General features: G+C 41.0%; 1 long non-coding RNA gene across 1 annotated transcript; it reads left to right on the top strand.

Moving 5' to 3' along the window:
- Window positions 1-377: 377 nt before the first annotated feature.
- On the top strand, window positions 378-11,182 carry LOC137478971 (uncharacterized). The gene is made up of 5 exons (XR_011001913.1): window positions 378-777; window positions 2,258-2,396; window positions 4,970-5,328; window positions 9,959-10,040; window positions 10,801-11,182. It is a non-coding gene; the product is annotated as an uncharacterized lncRNA (long non-coding RNA).
- The last annotated feature ends 1,815 nt before the right edge of the window (window positions 11,183-12,997 follow it).

Genomic DNA, 12,997 nt, shown 5'->3' with positions numbered 1-12,997 from the left:
TGAGGGTTACTTACCTCTTCTGCAGAGTTCAAAACTTTTGCAGTTTACCCATCTGTTCACCTATCCCTGCTAACTACATCATCATGGGACTATAATCCCAACCTCCAAAACAGTATTTGTGGGCTACACCTATAGAATATAGCTCTAGCAACACAGGATCCCCTTTTCTTGTGGCTCCTTAGCCTACCTAAAAAGCATGCTTTAACATCATAGATACTAAACCTCCAATTCTCCAGCTGAGCAAGGCAGCATAGCAGGTCAAAAAGCTTTGTCTTCTCTTGCATTTGCATTAGCTTTCCCTTCCAGCCCAAGTCCCTCTTTGGCTCCCTGCATCTCCATCTCCATTGTATATTTTGTGCTCCTATTACACAGTAATTAATATGCTAAAATATTAGAGAATATACTAGAGAAATGTACTCTTTCATTGAGTAAACTCTGAATTGCTGCTGCTCAGTTTGCTGTGAGTTGTGAATTTGCTCCGAGTTATTTTTACCACTGAGAATTGCTAGGCTTTATACCGTGTTTTGCACAGGAACTCAGCTGCCCTTTCGCTGTTGTGTCTGTAGTTCTTGTTCCAAGGAAGCTGCCTGCTGTTCCCAGGTTTCCCTTTCTTTCTCACTCTTAGTATCCTGTTTAAATACAAGAAATGTAAATAAATGATTTAATTTCTGTATTTTGCAGGGAAACTTCCTGCTGAGACTTCACTTAGGCCAACTGCTATCTTCTGCCTGCCTGGAGAAAACCTTTGTCCTCGAGACTGAAGACAGGCACTTAAAAGTAAGCCTGTTTGGTCTGCCCCGATTAACCAGCAGTACTGACAGAGAAAATCGCTTTTCCCCGGTGTTCAGCACTTGAGAACCACAGGATTGAGACTGTTTATTCAGACTGCTTGATTCTTTGGTATCATCCAATGGGGCAGGCTGAGTCACTACTTGATTCTCATTTCTCTTCATGTCAAGGTTTCCGCTCCCTTGGACTGCTGTGAATCCCAAGCAGTGATCCTGGTTTTGTCCTGACAGCAACTCCCATGTTTCATTTGACTTCCTGGACTGGTGGTCAGAGAGGGTAGTCCCCTGGGCTCTGAACTCCTCTGCTGGAGATGATGGGGGAAGGCATCAGCACAGGCTGCCAGATGGCACCACATGTGAGATTTTATGTTACTTTTTGTGCTGCCCTTCTCTCAACAGGGCAAGCCCTTGGGGCAGATAAGGATGTATTAAGTGACCGAAAGACATGCAATTGTCTCCTAAAAGGTGTCAGTTCAGTATTGCTGTAGATGAGAGGCAACTGTTCTATTTCTGTCCTTAGTCTGAAATAATTTTCATTGGGATTGCTGGAGGTCCTTCTTTGCTGAATGGGACCTTTGTGTAATGCTAAAAAGAATATTCTGTTTGATGTTCTGTTTCCCAGCCCTTTGTCTTTCCTTCACCCAAGATAACTGCCAGCATGTTCATGAGTTTTTCATTTGAGTGAAATTTTGCTCTAGCTGTGGGCAGAATATAGAAAAAAATCAATAGCTATTAAGATACGTGATACTGCAGGATATGGGATCCTACTGGTAGAAAAAACAAGGACCATTTATTTATTCACATACCCGAGTGCCTGCATTCATAATCTGACCTCGCTGTCCAGGTCCTGCTCTTCCCCCAGGTTTTCAGTGGGGTTTTTGTTGCCAAATGCTGAGCAGAGGATGTTTTGCCCATTGCATTCTGCTGTGTTCTGTGCTAGTTTCTTGTGAAAGTGCCTTCAGGTATTTCCCAGGGCTCACATTTATTTGTTGAAGAACAAGTTAAGAAAGAAGAGTGACTGGAGGTTTTAAAACCCATTTTCTTTTTATCTCGTGTTCTGTTAAAGCTTTTCTCCTAAGCAGCTTACAATAATATAAACAACCTGCAGAAAAAACTTCCTGTCAATCTACTGCTATAAATTCCTGCAAGTCCAGGGGCTTCAGGAACTGTATATTGCACCAAGAGCCCTTGGAGTCAGAGATAACTATCAGATAATTCACTCCTCTAAAAAATACTCCCCTATATCCAGAGTGAGTGGAGAGCAGGAGGGGGGAAGAGAAGATGGGAGGGGGTGTGGAGGGGCAGGAGTGGGGTACCTGGTGTGTGGGACAAGCATGGAGACCAAAGGGACACATGGGTGCAGCAGCTGAGCAAGTGCTTGCCTCTCCCGGTGCCCCTGGCTGTTGCTTTACCAGGCTCCTCGGCTGCACACCTTCTGGTTGGCATAAAACACCATTTCTTTCTTCCAGCTTGTGTGGGTGCAGCACAGGATTCAGCCCCTGGGGTTGCTTTAGCACAGAGAGCAGCCATGGCTCTGTGCTGCTTTGGCTTTGGAGGGGCTCAGGAATAACGAGCAAAATCTAATTAAGAAGAGTGAAATACAGTAGGGTAAGTCAGCTGCATTGGAGTGTGAAATGGAGCCATTATAAAACAAAACACTGTACAGCAGCAGCTCAGGAGCTCCACAGCATTACAGGGTGCTGACAGACTCCCTGGCGCCTGAGCAGGAGTGCACCGGTGGGAGCTGGTAATGTGTCAGACTGCCACTGCCATGGCAGCTCAGCTCCTTCTCCAAGGGGCAGCAGGAGAGGGACCATGCCCGGCAGCACATGGCCTGGCCAGGCTGGCACAGGAGGGACGCGAAAGGGGGCCGAGAGGAAGCGCCAGTGCAAGCGAAAGAGCCGGAAGGGCAGGGGTGAAGCAAGGCCAGACCTTTCCCCCCAGAAAATGAAAAACTCTGCAGCTGTTAGAGCACAGCTTTCCCATCTGAACATCTGGTAATGGCTGTGAGAGCTGCTCTGCTCTGCTCTGCTCTCAGGGTGCCACGCTGAGGGTGGGCGTGGGCCACCACTCTGCTCTGGGACAGATTCAGCAGCTCCATGTGTGTGCAAATTTGCCTCTTTGGTGACAACTTTTTTTGAAAAAAACTCCAAACAACACCTTCCCACAAATACACACACTTTTTGAGTTGGCAGTGTTCTGAGATCAACAAGTAAACCTTTAAAATACAGAAGCTGTATTTGCTCTTCATGATGCTAGAATTGATGAAATTATAGGATTAGCTCTATTATCTGAATTGAATTTTTTAAAAAATGAAAAAAAATTGATCTTGTTGGAAAAACATATTTTGAAACAGGAAGGAATGGTTTCAGTACCCTTAAAATATTTTTAATAGTAATTGCTTACAGTTGCTTCTCTCTAAAAGATGGAGAAAGGGCATCTTGAATGCATTACAGTAAGTTCAGCCCAAGTCAGTCTGCTTTCAAGTATGCTACAAAGGATATCCACAGTAATAGGATTACTACAAAGAGAACTTCTTGTCTTTGTATTTAAAATCCTAAGGTTAATTTGTCTTAGTTCCACCCCTCCAAAAAATTTTGTAACAAATTTCTGTTGCCAGTCATTACTTAATGATGTTTCACTGTTAAATGCTCACAAGAAATATCTAACACCTGCTGGGAAAAATTATCCGTAAAGGTTATCTCAGTAAGGCATGGATGTAAAATGTCAAAGGACAACTTCATCTCTTTCTCCTTCATCCCCCACCCTTTCAACAGGCAGGAAAGCCAGGGGAACGTTTACAAAGCTGTCAGACAGGCAGGAACCTGCTTCCCTCCAGCCTCTCTTCTCTCTCAAGAGAGCCTTTGGATGTACTTATTTAACCTATCAGGGTGTCCAAAGGTAGAAAACTGAAGGCAGGGGAAATTAATAATTTACGAAAGTTTTGCTAGAGAACAGCAGACCACACCACCTGCCACTGTCACCTGAAGGACAACTGAACAATGAGGCCAAGAGGCACCTCCTGCCTCTTGGAGGGGAGCAGCAGCCAGGGACCCTGCTGCCACAGGGGCACAGGAACACAGGTAGCTTACCACTGGCTTCAGAATAACAACTTGTTGGCTTCAGTCCCCTTTTCTTACGGTTTCAGCACTCTGCTATTCCCCTGGTCTGGAAAAAATGTGGCTAAATACTTCACTTTGTGACCCCCACAAACTCCACTGGATTTAATGCACCGACTTCTGTCTCAGTGGTATGTAGTAGGGTTTCCAATCCTGCCCTCCAAAACCAAGACATTGCACACTAACTGAAAGATTCAGATTCAAATAGTGATTTTTTTTCCTTGATACATTTAGATGTTTTGGGTTTTTTTGTGTTTGATAACTGCTAATATTTGTGAATGCACCTGTTAATGTGAGTGGTAGAACTATGCAGGAGATCAAAGCTTCTCACAGAAAAGTCTTTGCAGGATCAGTTTCATGTTATACCCCTCATTTCTCCAAAGCAGCAAGAAAGAAAGTCTTTTTGCTTCTGAGATCAACATTCATTCTCCAGAATAGTCTAGGTGTTTGTTATTGATCATCTCTGTTACTAACCATCTGTGGTCTTTTTGTAGGATGGAGAACCAGCAGCGGCAATTATGATCAAGCCTGGCTGCAGTCTTTGGCCTTGTGTGCTGGTTTTGCCTGGGGTATAGGAAATCTTCTTTGTCTTATTTCCATGAAGCCAGCAGTCCAAAGCTTGACACATTGTGTATTTTGCAGTGCTCTTTTTGAACCGTGTCTCTCTTGCACCTTAGATCAGGAACTCCTGAAAGCTGAGTGTGCTCTTGGTCATTTTTACTCAGTGGCTTTGTGCAATTGTAGAGTCCCTTCACATAGTTGATCATTCTGGCACTTTGTCGTGGGTGCTAACAAAGGCTCACAACTGGCTGTGCAGCTTTGCAGCACAAACTGATTAAAACAGCAATGTCCTGGAAACCAGAGGATCTGAGAGTCTGATGAAGGTCTGGCATTTGTGACTGCAGAGATTTTTCATTGGTAAATGCAGCCCATGGCAGGAGACACATTGGTCAAGGTCAGAACTTCAACATTTTTGTCTTCTTTGTTCCTGGTGTTTCTCATATTGGTTTTACCTTTTCTGTTATTTGGGTTTCACATATTTGTTTACTTTGTCTCCTGTAGCCAATGAACAGAACAAGTGTCTGATTATCAGAGGTCTGATCGGATTCAGTGGATGAATGTTACAGTCAGTGCTCTCTGCTCTTCCTCCGCAGAGTATACTGTGCTGTGTATTGATGGAACTGGGTAAAATACCTCTTGTGTATCTCCTGGAATCAGCCCAAGGCAGTTTTGCCAATGCTGTGTCTCTCTGTCAGTACCATCTTTCCTATCTTGATGTTTCTGTGACAAGATATTTTTTTCGCCTACACAGTATCTTGATAATGGGGTTTATTGACCCTACCTGATAGAGTCATTTTGCACCTATACCAAAGAATTTTAAAGAAAGAAGGTCTTTACAACCCCCCAGAAAACCTGTCCAGGTAAAGTTTGATGTGTGACACATGTATGCATGTTCCCATTCATTGTGGTTTTAGATAAGTGTGTTCATGATGGGTAACAAAAGCATAGAAATACCTTGGGAGTATGAAGGGACTGTTTCTGTTCCTTAAGCCTTGATAACATGTTGACATCCTTAGTGAAACTACAGAAAGGTCAATATCCTTTGCTGTCTTTTCCAGTGACATGTTTTGGAATATTTTTCTTTTTGTTCACATGCCCTCTGTGTTCTCAGGTGAATACAGTTGTAGCTTTCTCTTATGGACAGCTCTTCTCTGTTTTGTGCTGTGTCATAGAGATACAGATATCTGACAGCTGCAAAACATGCCTCAGAAAATTCACTGAATGCTGGTGGTGTGACAAGCAAAACCCTTGAAAATCCCCACTGCTTTTGTAACTGCATAACAGGAAACCCCTGATGTTGGGTTCATAAAGGATGGCTTTGCAGGACTATGGGAAAATCCTCACTGTGGTTTTGGAGGTTTTAAAAAAAAATCTCTGCTATTATTTTTGTAACAAAGTTTGCATCTCTTTCCAAGTTCATGACCTTGTCAACATAAATGCATACAAAACTTCATCACTGGGAGGATACATTTTCTGTATTTTTTTTCTTAAACAGTAATTTCCCCCTGCATCCTTATCCCTTATGCCAGTCTGCCCTGCTTCTTTTTTTGCAATATGTGAAAGCATTGGCTCCAGCTGTTCTGTTGTTTGGAAAAACCTCAACACAGCTGGTGATTATAGAGAGAAATGTTGTTTAATGGGCACAAAAGGACCTGATGGCTGCTAGCAGATTCCTGGTCAGTGGGCAGCACTGCTGCCACCCTGCTGGGACAGGCCACGTGCCAGGGTCCTCTCTGGTTGTGCTGCAGGGCACAGCTCTGGCACAGTGGCACCAATGTCTGCTGCCACCCCTCAGCTCTGAGACATGAGCTCTTCCCAGCCTCAGTAAGTCCCTTCACTCTTCTAGTGCTTGTGTTTCCCTGGGCTGCCTACAAACCTGCCAAGAAAGGCAGATTATTATTCTACACCCTCTTTTTCAGTGTGAGTGTTGAGAAGGCATAAGCACAGCTTTCCTTTGCTGGGACCACAGTGAGCACTGTTAACTGTGGTTTCTGACTTGGCACATTGTTTCCCTTTCCCGGATTAATCCCAAAAGTACAAAAAATATTTCTAATAAGGCTGGTTGTGTTATCAGATGTCTTTGTAATTACAGGAGTGTGAGCTGTGGCATGCACATCTGTATCCCCCCCAAATAACTCTACTGCAAAGAAAGTTTCTCACTATATTCTTAAGTAAGAAATCTTTTGCAGCCACCCCCATATTGTTAATATTCATCAGGGAAGGGATAGCCAACAGCAGAATCCACAGAAGGGTTGCATATATGGTCACAGAAGCAGAAGGGTTGTCTCTTAGAGATGGAGCACTCTGTGTCCCATAAATGTCTCCTGAATCTGTGCATCAAGGCCATCCCTGGAAGCTGGGGTATTAGTAGTATTTCTTGTGCACCAAATAACCTCAAGCACAGATTCTCTGTTGCTCACCCCCAGCTTTCGGGTGCTCATTCCCTTTTTTGCTCTTGATCTGCATGTATTTGTACCTACTGACTTGGAGGGGAAGGGCTTGTGTGTGGATGTGGCTTGCCAAGGAGCCAGATTTCAGCACGCTCTCACAATGCAAAAGCTCCTCTTTCTGAATGTTTTCTGCAAAAATAGCTGAGATAATCAAGCCTTCAAAGTAAATGGAGGGGAAAAAAACAACAGCCCTCAAACCAAACCTCAGAATTTTAGGCAGGGCTATTTCCAAGTTCTGTCAGCAACACTTAAGTGAGCTGGGACTTCTCTGAGAGCGGAAGATGTAGGTGGAAAAATTTCACCAAAAAAAAAGAAAAAAGGAAAAGCATATGCACAGCAGGCCTGTTAAACAGCAGTGCTAGAAGACAATTTTTAAAGGTCAGAATTATTATAGGACATTAATTAGCAGACTGATAATGCTCAAATTGCCTTAGCAAATTTAGACACTGTGTAAGGCCACATGCTGCAAGGGCTGCAGCCACCTGAAAAGAATTTGGACACTAACAGAAAATATGTCCTTCTCAGAACAGAGCTAGAAGAACATAATGACAAGACAATATGACTTCCCTAAAGTATTTAGGAGGTGGTAGTGAGAGTAAATAAGCTTTTGCAGAACATTGTGTTAGTGAACCAAATGAGAGCAAATAAACTGTGTGCCAGTGCAGGAAAGAGAAGGTAGCTAGTCCTGGATTTTAACAGTGGTACTCGAGCTGCTAGCAAAAAGCAAATGTGTCTTTGCAAAGCGGGGGAATTGCAAAACAGATTGAATATATTTACCAGTTCCTGATCCCAAACCATCAGAAGAATGTAATGCATCAGTGAGGTCTTCATTTGGCCCCTAGAGGGCTTGGGTAGGTTACATAGATGTCAGGGACAGTACTTTCCATGCATTTACATTTCTAAGAGAAATGAATTTTAAAAAAATCTGAAACATATTTATTTTTTCTTGCTCTTAAATTCAAAGTGGATCATGGCTGGGCACGTATGCCTTACAGTTCAGGAGTTATTTTACTACTTCTTTTTGGTATCATACTGGCTAAAGAAATACTTAGATACTTATTTAGGGGAGTTATCTGTTTATCATAATTTTGTGCATATTTTAACAAGATAGTAGCTGTTGAAGGGGAGTAATAATTAAGTAATTTTAAGTTTTCTTCCTTTTTATGGGTGGCTGAACTGCAGAATTAAAACTGAATTTTGAAGATGGTTATATTTAGGGAATTGGCTTAATTCATTGTAGACAGAGTATTTCTGAAACTTGGAGTAGCATTTGGCTTCCATCTCTAGCCTTTCAGCTTGTAAAAGTGCACAATGCAGGGTAGGTGTGTGCAGGTATTTGTACTCAACTTATCTATAAGTATAAAGGCTTTATGGGCATTGTGTATCAAACGTACATATGGAAGACGTGTATGTGTATGAGATATATATATATATATGTGTGTGTGTATATGTATATATATGTATATATTCTTAGCAGTATTTGCCAAGAAATGGCTCTAGTACTGCAACATTATCTTAAATTAACTGTTAGAGGTAGTCGTGAAAACTATATCTAATTTGTCTTCTCAACTGCATGAAGAAATTTCTAGTTAATGTTTTACTGTGAGTTCTGTGATAGAGTATAAAAAGTGTTGGAAAGAGAACTGTGTCTAATATTTTTCCATTATGAATTTCCATTGAATTGGCTCAACAGCCCAAGATAAAGTCAGCTGAAGAATTCTTTTTTTTTTCTTCATTTTTGATGGGGACATGTAGATTGAGGTTAGAACTCTCCAAAGATTATCCGCAGAGTGCCAGCTTTTAATGAATCTCATTTGTTTTCTTGATTAAGTCTGCTATTACCCCTGTTTAGTCTTGTCACGAGCCCATTAGCCAGAATTTTCATATCATGGTTTAGAAGAAAAATTAGCCTAGAAGAGCAGCAGTCATCATCAGTCAATTTTCAGTGTATTAAATATAGTTTACAATTTATGAATTCAGGAACCTGTAGCTTCATACATATCTATTAAAATAAATAAATAAATAAATAAATGAATAAAACAACAACCCAAAAACCTGTTCTTTGTGGTGAAATTCACAATTCAGTAAGGGCTGCAGTCAAATACCAAATCATGGTGATAAAATTGTGTATCACTAGTGTACACACAGCCACAAGGGCTGTTTGGTGAACCTGCATCTGACAGGCTATGTCAGGTCTATGATTTGTGCAACAGAAGCTCTTTTAGGAAGAATCAACTCTCAAAAGGTGTGCCCTCTTATTTTCAAATATAAGTATACAGGAGGCTTCCTGAGTCTTGTGGTCAGTCACAAAGTACTCAAGAGCTTTGGAAGTGCTTAAAAGCCATGTGATGGGTACAGTGAAAAGTGTACACAGGTGTAGAAGAGTTTTTGAAATTCCTGACTTTCTTGAAAATGTTGTAAGAATAACCCTTTCAACATTTCTTGAAAATGTTGTAAGAATAACCCTTCCTAAAGGGTTAAATATCTCCATCCCTTTTCAGATTCTCTAAATGAAAAGAGCAGCACAGGGTCAGGAGTACTTTTTAAATGACATTTTGTAAATTTCAAGGGATGCCATTTCAGCCTCTCCTTGAAGTGTGAAAACTTGGACAGTGGAATTTGCAAAACTGCCACAGAAGTATTTCAGTGGTGAAAAGAGCCAGAATGAACTGTAGCTGAATCTTGGGGTTGTGCCCTGCCATTATTCTGTAATGGGAAACATGACTTGGCCATGTGCATGGAAGCCAACATTGCAAATATTTGGACATAATGCCATTACTTAATATTACCCATTCAATGCCCTCTTTCTTTTTTCTTGTTTTCTTTGTGCCACTCTAAATGACTAGTCTGGCCTGCTGGCATTTCCCTTTTTCTTTCTGCTTTTTCTGTTTTCTATGTCCTTTTCTGTAATTTCTGAAACAGAGTGGGATCTTGATGCTTAGAGCTTAGAGCTCCTACATCGCTTTGCATTGGATGAACAGTGTGAGAAACATCCAGTAATCAAAGTGAAAACAACTCCAATCATATCTCTGTTCCACAGGAGCTCCTGAAGATGTCTGGAAGAATTTGCTGCATTTCTGGCCCCAGAGGCTGTTACGGAGAACACCAGTTGGTAATCACAGGTTTCTTTCTTTCTTTCTTTCTTTCTTTTTTACTTTTCTTTTTTCCTTTTTTTCTTTTTTTCTCTTAACCTGTGGGAATTACTGAAGGAGAATCATTTCCTATATCCTTACCAGAGTTGGATCAAAACAGAAGGACCCATTTCATCACTAACCACATCTAAATTACTTAATTTCTTGGCTGGATGGCAGAGAAATATCTTTACAAAACTGGTAAATGACCATGACTACCTCTCCAAAAAATTATCTCCTAAGAATAATTCAGATGCTGTAAGAGAAATGTACTCTCACAAAAAGCAGCTTTTCCAAACCCCTGTAGTCTCCCCGCACAATATTCTCTCTAGCTGCAAGCCTCTCTTCCTTTAGTAAATGTATTATAACCCTTTCAGTCTGTTCTGCTTTACGTACTCAACACCATGAATCTCTAACAAGGTTATGGGTGAGTAACAGTTTAAATTACTTTCAAATACAGCTGAAAAGCCTATTATAGATGCAACCTTGAACTTTAATTGTATAAAGACAGCTATTTCCTTAGCATTCACACTAGTGATAAGAGTTTCTTGCTTGTAAGTCTGCCGGGACTTTCTGGCTGTGTTGGCAGCTATTTATTCTGCCTCTAGACTTTGAAAAAAGAAATGCATACATTTAAACACTGTAAGATCACAATATCTATTGAAATGTGTAATGATGAAGGTTGTAACATATTTGAGTTGGAGAAGTCAGTCTGGTTAATTATATGTTATTCTTCCTGCTATTTTACTAGGCTACACAAGAGGTTGCTGAAATCCAGCGTTTGTTTTCAGATATACATTCATGCTTTTTAAGGGAATGATCATAAAGAGCCAGAGAACCTTTGAAATGATGTTGCTCAAAGATTTCCCAGCATTGGCACAAACTAAGCAAATAAGGGTAAGCTCAAAGGATCCATGAAATGTAAACAAAGAATCTCCTTAAGGCTGGCTTATAGTTGGTAATGGAAAAATCTGGAAGTGCTTTTGTCGTCTCATAAGTGCTTTTGTGGTCTCATAGTTTCAAAGCTTTTTGGTACTTCTGATTGATAAAATCACCACCAAAACAAAACAAGCAAGACCCAAACAAAACCCACCCAACCCCTTCCCCTCAAATCAGTGTATTGGACTGGAACACCTATGGACTGGAAGCTCTCTTGACAGCAACGGCACCTCTCCCATGGCCATAGGCATGGACTTCATGGAAGGATTATTTCCAGAGCTGCAAGTTTGTACTTCATACCTAAGACATTTCCACTTTACAATGAGGGTAGCTGCAGCAAACGTCTTGATGAAGGTGGAAATGAGGTTGCTGCTCATGCAGTGCAAACAGCTTACAAACACATCCCACACACTGGTATCAGCTCAGTCCTGGAGCAGCTGTGTAAAACACCAAGTGAAGTTTTATTTGTTTTGTTTTTACCAGCAATGAGCCATGCTATCTCATGTGTGTTAAGCATAGGTGTAAAAATTTGTCTTGAATATATTTGATCAAATAATTCACATCTCCTTTAGATTAAAATACACTTATCAAACTAATTCACTTTCATTAAATCAAGGATAATGGAGTATGAGTATAGCTACAAGATGGAGAGCTCTGTAGTGCTTCCACTGCATGCAATATTCCTTGAGCCTCCAAGACACAAAGCAGTGCTCTAAGCCATTGATGCCTCTGTCGGAGCACATTTGCTCTCCCTTAGTTGAAACTTTTAAAGGCATTTTTAGGCTTTAGAGTTTGATACTAACTGTCCATTTTAGCTAAGATATTCTAATTCAAACTATTAGAACACAAAGAGTAGCACTTGGAAAAAGAAAATTGGATTCAGAGTTGCACTGAAGTTTTGTGATCCCTAGGCAGAGATTTAAGATCTCTGTATTTCCTCTTCATTCAGAAAATGAGACGTGAATTTTAAAAATGAGACACATTTTGGAAGATTATTTTCTAATTTTATAATTCAGCTAATGAAATGCAGCTAAGTGAATATAGCACATGATACTAATTAACAGGAAGATGCATGTCCTCTTTAGGATACTTATCAACAGCATTGGTGAAGAGATGTCAGCAGGAGCATTGTGGTGATAGCATTGGGATATTATGTAATGTTGCGTGGACCAATCCTGAGTAATATTGACTTATGCCAACTCCTAAATCAGCTCAGCCCCTTCCTCTTACCCAAAGCCTTCCTATCTGAAAAACAGATTCATTTCTAGGAAGAATGTAATGAGACAGTCCTCATGGTATGGGCTTTTGACTGATTAAACACTCATATGTCAAGTCCCTTTATGGTGCCACTGAAGGAAGAAAATAATTATAATTAATATGCTACACTGAATAATAAACAGTATAGCTTTCCTGCTATATAGTAAGCTACTAGAAATGTCTAAAAATGCAAAGAAACATTTTACTTCCTTAAACATTTTTTCTTTTGAGTAATAAACAATTATGCATCTTAGAGGGGGTTAATTTTGTGAGCAGAATATTAATAATTTATGAATGTGTTAAAGGTATTGATCATACAAGGGTAGAAGCATTATGCTTGAGCTCCTGTAATCCATTAAAAAGGGAGTAAATTGCTTCAGTTTCATATTAAAATATGAGGCTAGCAGACTGTAGTCTAAAACATATGTAAAGTTGTTTTCCTGTTTAAACTGCAGTCATCCATCGTTGGTGTGGTGGTAACACACAAGGATTTGCAGGGACTCAGCCACAGACAATCTGCCCAGAGGCTCTTGCTCCTTCCCCCGGTGCCCCCTCCAGCCCTGCCTGCCTGACTGGCCCATGAGCCCACTCCTTGCTCTGGGCACCTTCAGGGTCTGCTCTCTGCAGCCACAGCAGCTGGGCTCAGTTTCACCTGTTTGTGGCCTGTCTCTGGACTTGGGACTCAACACTTGGAGGTCAACAGGAGTTGTGTGAATTCTCCTGAAGAAATGTTGGGGAGATATCAACTGTGG

The sequence above is a fragment of the Anomalospiza imberbis genome, chromosome 9 (assembly GCF_031753505.1).
Source record: "Anomalospiza imberbis isolate Cuckoo-Finch-1a 21T00152 chromosome 9, ASM3175350v1, whole genome shotgun sequence".
In the NCBI taxonomy this organism is placed as follows: Eukaryota; Metazoa; Chordata; class Aves; order Passeriformes; family Viduidae; genus Anomalospiza; species Anomalospiza imberbis.
Note: the sequence above shows the minus strand (reverse complement) of the source record. Positions and strands in the feature narration are given on the sequence as shown.